Here is a 14,070-nt window from a genome sequence, read left to right on the forward strand (position 1 = left end):
TTCACAAACACATGAAGAAATGTTCAACCTCACTAATCATCAGGGAGATGCAAATCAAAACCACACTGAGATACCACCTAACTCCAGTCAGAATGACAATTATCAACAACTCAAAAAATAACAGCTGCTGGAGAGGGTGTGGCGAAAAGGGAACACTTCTACACTGTTGGTGGGGGTGTAAACTAGAGCAATCTCTGTGGAAAGCAGTGTGGCGATTCCTAAAAGCTCTAAATATCAACCTCCCATATGACCCCACAGTCCCCCTACTGGGAATATACCCTGAAGAACTCAAATCACTCTATCAAAAAGATACCTGTACACGTATGTTTATCGCAGCGTTGTTCACAATAGCAAGAATCTGGAAACAACCATGCTGCCCATCAAAAGAGGACTGGATTTTAAAAATACGATACATGTACGCAATGGAATACTATGCAGCCATAACAAAGAACAAAGTCATGAATTTCGCAGCAACCTGGATGGAACTAGAGTCTATAATACTGAGTGACCTCTCACAGAAACAAAGATCTGAGTATCACGTGTTATCACTTATATATGGACCTTGAACATCCAATGTAATACTATAAGAAAATGACTGAGGGTACTGGGAAACTATGGGGGGGGATGAGATTAACAGTAGCAAATATCTGTCTGGGGATGGGGAAACACCTCTTATCAACAGGGTGCCTGAATGAAACGTAATTGTACACCTAACCCCTTAACTGTACCCCACAAAACCATAATAAAAAATATTGATTTAAAAAAAAAAAAAGCTTCTTCTTGTACTAGATTTTGTGATTGATTTGTATGGTCTGCAATCTTTGTGCTTTTCTATGCTTTTGTGTCGAGTAGTACTGTTCTTTCATTTCTATGTTTAGAACTGCCTTAAGCATCTCCTGAAGAGATGATCTGGAAGTATCTATTCCTTGGGGGACTGCTTATCTGGAAAGGATTTTACTGATTCATTAATGATTCTTAGTTTGGCAGAGAAAGAAATTCTTGGCTGGAATTACTTTTCTGTAAGAATGTTGAAAGTTGGTCCTCTGGTTTATTCGGTTCTGCTAAGAGGTCTGCTGCAATTCTGATCGGTCTTCCTTGGTAAGTGGTCTGTCCCTTCTCTCTAGCTTCCTTTAGGATATTATTCTTTCATGCTTACCTTGACAAGTCTCATTATTATGTGCTCTGGGGGATGGGATGGTATTCTTATATAATACCTCACAGTAGTTCTCTGAATTTCTTGTATCTGCATGATCGCCTGTTTAGTGAGATAGGGAAAGTTTTCCTGAATAATATCTTGAAAGGGTTGTTCCGAGGTATTCTCAGTTTCCTCTTTTCTCTTGTGAATGCCTATCAGTCACAGATCTGCTTTCTTTACATAATCCCAGAACTCTTGTAGGCTTGCTCATTTTTTCTAATTCTTTTCTTTTTATTTTTGATGAACTGCGTTAGTTCAATGGTTTGATCTTCAAGCTCTGAGATTCTTTCTCTGCAGGGTTGAGTCTACTGTTGAAGCTTGCTATTGTGTTTTGAAATTCCAGGGGAGAATTCTTCATTTCCAATAGTTTAGTTTGGTTCTTTTGGAGGATGGCCAGGTCAGCTTTCACTTTCAATACTTGATTTAGGTGTCCACTTTCTCTTGGATCTCCTTGTGTCTCTTTGCCATCCATAACTGAATTCTATGTATGTCAACAGGGACAGATCATTCTGAATAGTTTCCACTACTTGGGATCTGAGAGAATCCTTTGTGGATGATGAATTCTTTTGGCTTTGGGGTTTGCTGGTGTTTTCTCACTGGTTCTTCCTCATCTGGAGGATAATCTCCTTTTTATTTTTTATTTTTCGTTTATTTTTTTATTCCCACTCTTGTCACCCAGGCTGGAGCACAGTGGCATGCTCACGGCCTCGACCTATTTTTTATTTCTTAAAATTATTATTGTGGTGACAGTTTGTATAGCTTTTTAGCTGAGTTTTTATTTTGTAATTATGTGTTTTTCCTTATCAGCGTGCCTGTGGTGTGTGTTGAGTACGGTCTATTGGCTTTCTTTGGTGATCTGCCTCCCCATTCTTTTCCCCACTCCACAGGATGGTCTGTCTGTGGCAGGGGCACAGGTGACAATGAGTTTGGCAACTTTGGGATTCGAGGTGGAATTGACTGACACTGCTTCACCAGTGCAATCTGGCTGGGGTGGGAGCAAGTGCTTTCCTCCAGTTCAGGTGGTTTCCCCATCTTCCAGCTTGAGTGCCAGGGTCCCTGGCTGGCCAGGAGTTCTGGCTCTTTCCTTCCCATGTGCATCACGTTAGCCGGGTTGATGAGCAGCCAGGAGGTGCCATACATCTCAACTCTGGCACAAGTGATACAGCGGGCACAAAGCAATTCCTTCCCACGTAAGCAAGTCGGTTCCTCACACGTCGGAGCTGAAGGCAGAACACCGCCTTGCCAGGGGACACCCGGTGTTTCTTCCTCAGTCCATAAATGGGTGCCAGCTCAGCTGCCCTGCTGTCTCCAGCTGGGGGAGGTCCCGAGGTTCACCTCGGTACTGGAGGTCCTGGCTTGCCGGGAGTCACAGAGGTGCTCTGAGTCTAGTTCCTGTCCTGTTCCATGGAAAGGGGAAAGGGCAATAACGGCAGCCTCCTTGGGGTAAGCCAGGTCTGCAGTCCTGAACTGGGGCCTTGACGGATGCCGGTGTTATTGGAGAAACGTCCTCAAAGTCAGAACGTTGCCCTGGCTAAGGGTTGGAGAGGGAAAGAGGGGGCAGTGTCCACAAGGTGCAGACCATCACTGCAGAGTGTGTCCTTCAGAGCCTCCCCAAGGGGGCGTTGGCAGCCACCAGTACTGGACCTCAATGGAGCCAAAGTCTTCTGGGCCCCATGTGGACTCAGCCAGTGCCTCTGTCCTGATTTAAGCAGTTTTTTGTACCTGGAAAGAGTGGGAGGACGTGCAAGGGGAGAGCTTGGGTTATTGCTCCCATGGCTAGGGCTGAAGTTCACTAAATGTGTGTAAAAATCTCTCCTGTTCACTCATGGCTTTCTTCACTAAGATAGCTCTCCCAGTCTCGTGTGGGGACTGTTTTTGCAAGTGCTTTTGGACCTTGGAGCTGCCCATTCTCTGTGGCCCCATGTGTCCATCTGATGAAGCTAAGCTTGGGTTTCTAGGCAGATCTCCAAAAAGCCAGCTGCAGTTCTGCTTTTAGACTCTCTCACTGAGAGAGAGTAGTCCAATGTCTCCAGTCTGCCATCTTGGACCTGCTCTCTCAATAATTAAATTAATCAACTTACCTTAATGATTTTAAGACTACTGTGATTTTCTATTGCATATTAAGTCAGTTTTAATAATCTAAATTTTTCTTAGAATTTTCACATTTCATCTAATTTTTCTGATTGCCACAAATTTGTTTGGTAGTTTTTAAATTTGTGCAGGTCGTCAGTGATTTGCTATTTATTATATCTTCTGATAATCTACTATAAGCTTTTATTACAAACCTAATGTTAACTATGTGTGTCTTCTCTTCTACTTACTTGATCAACCTTCCCAGATATTTATCTTTTTTTCTTTAAAGGATCATTTGCTGCCTTTGTAGAGTCTCTCCATTGCATATTTGTATTTGATTTCCTTCGCATGTGCTGTAATTTTCATTATTGCTGTCTACTTTCTTTGGGTTTGTTTTGCTGTCATTTTTCTAGTTCATTATGAAGAATATTTAGTTCATTCATTTTTAGCTTTTTTCATTAATATAAGCATCTAAGGATATAAATTTTTCCTAAAAGTGCTGATTTAGACACATCTTTTGTGATTTTATATAAATGATGCAGGTCAATTCAACCTATTTTCCAATATTCATTATGATTTTTAAAATCTGTTTAAAGTGCATTTCTAAATTCTAAAACATATGATAACTTTAAATTTAAATGTTAAATTATTTGTAGCTTTTTGCACGTAAAAAGGGAATAAATTTTATAGGATTGCAATCTTTGATATGGTTTGTATATTTATTTTATTACAAGTATATGTTACTTTTTATGTATGCTGTATGTATATTTTAAAAGAATACATAAAGTGAAACTAAAAAGATGACATCAAAATGTGTGGGATGTAGTGAAAGCAGTGCTTAAGGAGAAATTTATAATATTTAGTTAACATATTAGAAAAGAAAAAAGATATAAAATTAGTGATCAAAGTTTCCATTTTAGGAAACTAGCAAAAAATAAAATCCAAAGAAAGCAGCAGAAAAGAAATAATTTTTTAAAAGAGCAGAAATTAATTAAATTGAAAATTGAAAATCAATAGAGAAAATCAACAAAACCAAAGAAAGCTGTTTCTATGAAACAATTAATAAAATCAGTAAGCCTCTTGCCAGACTAAATAGGAAAAAAAGAGAAGACAAAAATTACCAGTATCATAATTGAAAGAAGGGAGTTCGCTCCAGACGCCATGGACTTAAAAAAAAATGAACAATTCTAGGCCCACAAATGTGACAAAATAGATCAAATGGACCAATTTCTTAAAAGACAAAATCTGCCAACATTTACACAACAAAAAATGGGCAATCTGAATAGGACTATATCTTCTATCTTACATCTATATATTAAATAGTTTGAATCAATAATGAAAAACCCTTCAAAACAGAAAGCACCAGGCCCAAATTGGTTTACTGATGAATTTTGTCAAAAATTTAAGAAATTATATCAAGTCCCTGCAATATCTTTCAGAATACAGAAGCAGAAGGAATACATCCTAACTCATTCTATGAGGCTAACATTACCTTGATATCAAAACCAAACAAATATATTGTAAGAAAAAAACCTATAGTCCAATATCTCTCATGAACATAGAAGTAAAAATTCTAAACAAACTATTAGTAAATCAAATATAATTAGATATAGACATAGACATAGACATATAAAGACCAAGTGGGATTTGTCCTAGAGATTTTCTCATCCCAAGACTGGTTCAACATTGAAAAGTCAATTAATGTAATTTATCACATCAACAGGCTAAAAAAAACTATAAGATCATATCAACAAATGCAAGAAAGGCATTTGACAAAATCCAACACCCATTCGTGATAAAAAATACTCTCAGCAAACTAGAAATAGAGAACTTCCTCAGCATGTTAAAGAATATCTACAAAAATATACAGCTAGCATAATTAATGATGAGAAATTAGAAGCTATTCCTCTAAAACCTTTAAATTCAAGATCAAGACAAAGATGTTTCCTTTCACTACTACATGTTAACATTGTACTAAAAGTTCTAACCTAAGCAATAAAACACAGAAAATAAAAGGAATACAGATTGGGAAGGAAGAAATAAAAATGTCTGTGTTCACAGATGATATGATCATCTATGTGGAAAATCCAAATGAACTCACCAAAAAAACTGATACCAATAAGCAATTATAGCAATTATTGCAGGCTATCAGTTTAGTTAATAAAAGTTTATTGCTTTCCTATATACTGACAAGAAACAATTCGAATTTGAAATGAAAAATAAAGTATCATTTATATTAGCACCTTTAAAAATGAGATAGATATAAATCTTGCAAAATATGAACAAAATTTATAAAAGGTACCAAATTCTGATAAAATAAAGAAATAAGCAGTGAGATATATTATGTTCATTGATAGAAAGACTCAATGTTGTCAAAACGCCAGTCCTTCCCAACTTAATCTGTAGATTCAATTCAATCTTAATGAAAGTGCAGGAAGTTACTTAATGAATATTAACAAACTAATTCTGAAATTTGTACTGAAAGCCAAAAGACATTAGTCATAATAGCCAAAATAATATTGAAAAAACTAAGAAACAAAGTCAGAGGACTGACATTATCCAACTGCAAGACTTATCAAGATACAGTAATCAAGACAGTGGCATACTGGTGAAAGAATAGACATATAGATCAGTGGAACAAAAAAGACAAGTCAAAAAATAGACCTAAGCAAATATAGTCAATCGTTTTTTGACAAAGGGGCAAAGGTAATTCAATGGAGAAAAAATAACCTTTGAAACAAATGGTCCTGGCACAACTGAAAGGACACATGCAAAATAAATAAAAATACAATTCCAGACACAGACCTTAAACTTTTCAAGAAAAATTAATTCAAAATCCATCACAGAGTTAATTGCAAATGGAAGACTGTAAAACTTATAGATAATAACATGGGGAAAAAATCTAGGTGACCTTGGGTTTGATGATAACTTTTTAGGTACAACATCAAAGATACAATCATAAAATACACAGTTGATAAATTGGACTTCTGTCTTAATCCGATTTTGTTGCTATAACAGAATACCTGGGATTATGAGGCTGGGAAGTCCAAGTTTAAGGAACCCATATCTGGTGGGAGTCTTCTTGCTGCATCATCCCATGGTAGAAGACAGAAAGGCAAGAGGAATGCAAGAGCTAGAGAGGAAGGGACTTAATTCATCCTTTAATCGAGAACTTATTCTTGAGACAACTAACTCACTCCTTCAATAAAGCCATTAATCTATTCATGGGGGCAGAATTCTTATGACCTAATCACCTCTTAAAGGTCCCATCTCTCAATACTCTTGCATTGGGGATTAAGTTTCCAACACATGAACTCTGAGAGAAGCATTCAAACCATAAAAACTTCTTTAAAATTTAAAAACTCTGCTTTGCTAATGACATTGTCAAGAAAATGAGAATAAAAAGACAAGTAATGGACTGGAAGAAAATATTTTCAAAGAAACATCTGATAAAAGTCTGTTATCCAAACATATTAATAACTTAAATCTCATTATAAGAAAATGAAAAACCTCGTTAAAAAATGAGCAAACAATATAAAGAGATACCTCATCAAAGATGTTACATAGAAAGAAAATACATTACTGGTGGGAATGCAAAATGGTATAGCCACTTTAGAAGACCTTTGGCAGTTTCTTATAAAACTAAATATACTCTTACAACACATCCAGTGCTCATGTTCTAGGTATTTCCTTGGTATATTTTTGTATGTATGGTAAGAGTGTGTTTAGTTGTTAAGAAACTGTCAAACTGTCTTCCAATGTTATTTGCTAAATGAGTTGAAAAAGTATGTCCACACAAAATCCTGCATCCAAACGTTTACAGCAACTTTATTATTAATTGTCAAAACTTAAAAACAACCAAGGTGCTTGGTGAGTGTAGGTGAATGCAAAAATGTGGTACATTCATACAATTGAATATTTGAAACTAAAAAAGAGAGCTATTAACCTATGAAAAGACATAAAATATTCTTAAATGCATTTTACTAAGTGAAAAAAGGCGATGTCAGAAGGCTTCCAGCTACATGACATTTTTAGGGAGGTAATACATGTCTTTATACATTTGTCAAAATTTATAGAATGGATTCCAGGATTCACTTAGAGTGAATACTAATGTAAACTATGAATTTTGAGTGATAATGTAGTTATCATCCAAAGTGGCATTGATGTAGTTTCATCAATTGTAACAAATGTACCACTCTAGTGTGAGATGTTGATAGTGGGAGAGACTGTGAGTGCATGCAGAGAGTGCACATGAATTATTTGTATTTCCTGCTCATTTTTGTTGTGAACTTAAAACATGTTCTTATAAAGTCTACTTTAAAAAAAAAAAGGAATGTGTATTCTGCCGTTGGATGCAATGATCTCTGTATGTGTTATCTTTTGTTAATTACCTTGTACAAATCTTTTATATCTCCACTAACTTTTTGTCTGTATATTCTGTTTTTCAGTGTAAATAAATAAAACTTTATTGTTGCATAACCACCCCAATTTATTTACATATTTTTAAAATTTAATTTAATTTAATTTTAAAGTTGTGGGGTACAAGTCAGAATTGTGTCCATAAGTGGTTTAGGTACAGATGAAGCTTTGGGTCTCCCATTGGACCTCACTATTTACATTTTTTTTTTTTATTTCAAAAGCTTTAGGGGTATAAGTGGTATTTTGTTACATGAATACACTGTATAGTGGTGAAGAAGTCTGGGCTTTAAGTGTATTCATCATCCCCACTAGTACATATTATACCTGGCAGACAACATTTCATCCCTCATCCCACTCCCTCCCCCCCACCACAGACTTCATTGTCCATTGTACATGCCTTTGCAGACCCCGAATTTATCTCATTCTTAAGTAAGAACATGCAATATTCGGTTTTCTGTTCATGCATTAGTTCACTTAGGAAGATGTCCTCCAATCCCATCCAAGTCACTACAAAATACATTATTTCATTATGTTTATGACTAAATAGTTTATTCTGAAACAACACACAAACAAAAACTTTATCTCACTTTATTCTCATTCTCAATTACACCTATCCCACCATTACTGGTTTGTGGGAAGTTTGTGCCATGATATTCTTTTCACAAGTCTGTGCTGTTCTTTTCTTTCAAGCAAATCCACTCATCCTGTGAAACTTCTACTAAGCCATTAAGACCTCCCTTAAGGATGACTTTTTCTATACTGGATTCCTAGCTCCCTAATACATCTGTAGATTATTATACTTTTGTAACATATTATTTATCTCTTTGGGGGTAGGACTTTTTTCTATACCAGCATCTAGAATGGTTACCTCAAATACTATATACTAAACACATTTTGCCACATAAATGAATGACAAAATGCATTGTGTCCAGAATTATAGTGGAGAATGGAAGATTTGACCACACTGCCTCGTACTTGAATCTTTTCATGTTGATCTCAGATTTGTCTGCAGCTTCTGCCTCTCATATTTATCCTGCTTATATGCAGATAATTTTGTTTCAAGCTTAGATAACCAATCTCTGGGCCTAGTTTCCTAGATTTCATCTATTCCCTTGTGGTAACTGTGGTACATACATGCTACTTCTACCAGGAGACAGAGTCTTGTTCTGAGTTGACCTCATGATTTGCTCTGGCCAATAGAATGTAGTGGATTATTCCAAGCCTAGAGCTTCAGAGACATGGAAGTTTCCATGTTTACCCTCTTGAAAGCAAAGTCCTATCTAAGGAAGCTTAAATTAAACTACTGAGTTATGAAAAACAATATAGAGAAAAAGGCCGTAAGGAAATGTATCAAGGCACTTCCAACAGACATGTGAGACTGTCTTAAGTGGCCCAGCCTCAACAGAGCTCTTTCTTGAATACAGCCACATGAATGATCTCAGGAAACCACGTGAGGCAGAAGAATTGTCCAGCTGATTCTAACAAAACACAGAATCATGGTAAATAAATTATTATTTAGTTCACAGAGTTAGGAGTGGCTCATTATATAGTAATAGATATCTGAAATACCATTATAACACTAGGCATTTGAAGCCAAAATAAATTTAACCTAAGAAAGTTAGTTTTACAAAATAATTGGAATAGCAAGACAAGTCATCACTGAGGAGCCCCTACTGGACTACTGAGTCCAAGGACCTCATAACCATGATTTGATGTCAGGAAACTTCTGAGGCTGCTAACTCAAAGCTGGTGACTGCACACTGGATTTTTGAGCTTGACCTCTACAGCTGCCTCTCAACACTCAAATCCCTTCCTACCTTATTTCCTAGCAGCCACAACAGCTGGAGGATGTGTTTTCCAAATCTCACAGAGGGACTTCTACCAGGAGCATACAGAATCCTAGATTCGGGAGATCTTGAGAAAAATAGATGTTATCTTTTCAACCTCACTACCCTAGGCTAGAAGAGGAGTGGAAAGGATGATGTGAGAAACCTGGTATCTTCTATCACTGTCATCAGACCCTGAATTTATTCAGCATGACCCATAGAAATGGCTTGGGATTTGGAGCCTTCTACAAGTTCTCATGTTGGCTCTACTACTTTTTTTTTCAATACTTTTGAGGGATGCAAATAGGCTCTGTTACTTATTAGACAGACTACTTAGCCTGTCTAAACCTCATTTTTCTCATCCATAAAAATGGAAATACTCATAGTTAATTTGAATGGATTTTCTAAGAACTCAATACACCTTTCATAAAGTTCTTGGTAAAATGTCTAGCATATTAAAGATAATCAATGATTAGTAACAGTGATTATTAATGAAGAAGAAGACAAGTGAACAAAAGACTAAAATATACAGAGAGTATTCATTGATCAAGTAGGAGAGATATCTAACAGATTAGGAAACAGAAAAGAAATCCCAAGGAAGATGATTTCAGGTCTGAATTTTGAAATATGAAAAGGACCAGGCTATAAATGGGAGAAAATGGAATTCTAGATATTAACGTCACTCCCTGGCCCCATCCATAAGCTTATAGGTAGGATCATAACACCAGTGGCTCCAGGCTATATTTGTAGAACACTATCATTAGCCTTTGATGTTTCTCCCTCCCATGTTTCTGGCTTTACAGTGTATTGGGATAAACAATGGACTAGTATATCTGGGTAGCATTCCTACTTTTGCTACCAGACAGTTTTGTAAATACCAAACAGTTATCAATAAACTAGTTGCTACAGACATAATACTTAACTTTTGGGTCTTCACTTCTTCTTCTATAAAACATAACAATAAAACCAAAGAAAAGCAAAAACAACTACAACGGACTTATTTCCATGCCAGCTTTGACAGTCCCTGAACAATGCCTTGATCCCTCTTTACCTAAGCCTAGCCCTAGAAGATTCTATGAGCAGACTCAGCATTTATACATCAGGCACTCTACTCCTGCCCAAAATGTGAACCCAACAAGAAAATATACATCTAGCAATTGAATTAAAGCCTATTAAGTAGATTCACATACTAACTACTAGGTTTGGCCTTCATGGGTAAACTTCAAACTAATCAATGTTGGTTGAATAAATGTGGAAGCAACTGAAAGCAGAAAAGAGTAATACAAACCTGACATTTTGATGGAATATTTTATTGAGCTTCAAGGATCATACTCATGTACTTTTAGGTAGCTCCCATTTAAGCAGTCCTTTATCATCAGACAGGCTATGAGGTAGAGTGGTAGAAAGGCCTCTTGTTCATGTAAGCTTGAAACATTATGCCTATGATACTAACAACACCTTTTAAAAACTGCAAAAAGTACTTTTTGACTTTACTAGGACTTATTAGACTAGTAACTCTCCTATTTCTTTTAAGATCTCTATAAAAGTAGCTATTTCACTTCTTTTGGTCCCTTTAGAAAATCAACAAACAAGGAGAAAGGAAACTGTATTCTTTTTTTTTTTTGAGTTGGAGTCTCACTCGGTCACCCAGACTGGAGAGCAGTGGCTGCTCCCGGCCACCGCAGCCTCGACCTGCTGGGCTCCAGCCATCCCTCCGCCTCAGCCTTCCAAGTAGCCGGAATTACAGGCATGCACTACCACGCCCGGCTGATTTTTTGATTTATTGTAGAGATGAGGTCTTGCTGCCCAGGTGGGTCTCGAACCCGCGGGCTCAGGCAATCCACTCACCTCAGCCTCCCAAAGGTGTGGGATTACAGGCTGAGCCACCGAGCCCAGCTGAAACTGTATTCTTGACTAGCTCAGAACAGAAATCTATGTTAAAGGTTACACATGAGAAATTACTAGAAGATTAAATAAAGTCATGAAAACCCCTAATTTACTTGTATTAGTAAATTCTAATGATCATGCAGGGAAGAACAAAATTCCACTGACTTTTATTCAAATAGATGTCCTTAAGACCAGTCGATCTTCCATTTTTGCTCTGAGCTTCAGAAATGCATGCACAGTTTGTGTTGCTTTCTTTCCTCTGCCTTATACCTTTTCAAAAACTGAACTTTGGGCAATGTTGTGATATTTCCATTGCACTTCTTACCACAGCAAGAGCAGAGACAAGCACAGTGTATGCACAGGATATGGGTTAGTGCAAATGCAAGTATACACCAAAACCACATGTCTGGAAAGGGGCTATGACAACTGACACCTACTTTTTAAAAAAGAAGCATTTCCTGGAAAAATATAGTTTCTTTATAACAATCATAAATACATTTTTTCTAACTATTTTCTGCTCACCTAGTAAGGGTATGGAATTAATGCTTTGGAAAACTTCATAAGCTTTATAGATTCTATAGTATTAATCTAAGACTTTAGAAGCACTAATATATTTTTCCTGAGACTACCTATTAGAAAAAATATATCATCCATCTCTTTTGAAAAATAATCACTTGATATTTGTTAAGTATGTACTTGGTGTAGTGTATACTTGGTGTCTTAACTATATGATGAAAATGTAAAATGATGTTTGACTTCTAGTTAGTTAGCAATATGCAATATTATGAACAATAAATCATACATATATATTTGATAAATAATTCATATCAAAAACATATCATTGGCCTTTATTATTTATTCCTACTACAATTATTTACTCCATTATATAATTTACCTGTTGACTTTTTTTATTATTTCTTTTGTCATAATGAAGATTTAAGTTTTTATGTATTTAAATATTACTATCTATTCTTCTATAGCATCTGAGAGTCCTCTCTTAATTAATAGAATGGTCAATTAACTTGGATGGATTTAGAGTCTATTATACTCAGTGATCTATCACAGAAACAAAGAACAGAGTACCACATGTTCTCACTCATAAGCAGACCCTGAACATTTACCATAATACTGTAAGAAAGGGATTGGCAGTAGCGGGAAACTGCCAGGGGTGGGGGAGGGGAGAAACACAACATCAACAAGGGTACCTGATCTCAAACAAGACAAAGTGGAGACCAAAGAGAGACCCAACTTTACCTGTACGATGACCACTTGTGTAACTAATCCTGAAATGTACCCCATATCTTCCAAATAAAAAAAAAATTGTTTTTAAATAGTCAAACTAATAAAGTCAATGCCAGTTCCTTGAAGAGGCGACTACAGTAGATAATCCCTCTTGAGAACCCAATTAGGGAAAAAAGGAAGAAAGAAAAAATATTCAAGATTAATAATGAGAAAAATGATTTAGTCACTAATTGAGGAAATATTTTATAAGCTAAAAAGCTGCATGGCAAAGAAATAATCAACACGGTGAAAGGACAACCTACAGAATAGGAAAAAAATTTTCAAACTATTCATCCAGCAGTGGATTATACTCAGAATATACAAGAAACTCAAAATCTCAACAACAAAAAACCAAAAATCCTATTTTTAAAATGGGCAAATGGTCTGCACAGATATTTTTCAAAAGAAGCTATACATATAGCCAATAAATATATGAAAGAGTGCTCAAAATTACTAATCTTCAGGAAAATGCAAATCAAAACCATACTGAGGTATCAGATTATCATGGCTATTATCAGAAAGCCAAAAAATAACAAATGCTGGCAAAGCTCTTATACACTGTTGGTAGCAATGTAAAGTAGCATAGCTACTATGAAGAATAGTATAAAGATTCCTTTAAAAACTACAAATAGGACTATCATATAATTCAACAATCCCACTATTGGGCATTTATCCAAAGGGGAAAAAAAATCCGGACATTGAAGAGATATCTGCAGGGCTATTCACAATAGTCAAGATATGGAATCAACCTAGATGTCCCAAAACAGATGAATGGTTCAAGGAAAGGTGGCGTACATGCACAGTGGAATACTATTCAGCCATTAAACGGAATAAAATTCTGTCATTCAGAGCAACATGGATGGGATTGGAGAACAATATGTTAATTTAAAAAACCAGGAACAAAAAGTTAAACACCGCATGTTCTCACTCATATATGGAAGCTAAAAAGCATTAATCTCATAGAAGTAAAAAGTAGAACAGAGGATAGGGAGAAAGGAGGCAGAGGGAGAGATTTGTCCAAGAATACAAAACTATAGCTAGATAGAAGGAAGTCGTTCTAGTGTTCTATACTACTGTGTGATGACTACAGTTAACAATAATATATAGTTTCAAATAGCTGGAAGAAGGGTATTGATTGTTCCCAACACAAAGAAGTGATAAATGTTTGAGACAATGAATATACCAGCAACCCTAATCTGATTACTATGTAGTATATGTATGGAAACATCACTATGTAACCCGTAAATGTGTCAATTAAAAAATAATTTTAAAACACATTTTTAAAAGCCTTTAGATAAAGAACAACAACTTAAATGTCAATCAGAGGCAACAAAACTCGGGACAACTGGCTTGATCTCTTTAAATGGATCTTTTTTTTTTTTTTTTTTT

This window comes from Carlito syrichta, unplaced genomic scaffold (assembly GCF_000164805.1).
Source record: "Carlito syrichta isolate Samal-C Ts95f unplaced genomic scaffold, Tarsius_syrichta-2.0.1 Scaffold304926, whole genome shotgun sequence".
NCBI lineage: Eukaryota > Metazoa > Chordata > Mammalia > Primates > Tarsiidae > Carlito > Carlito syrichta.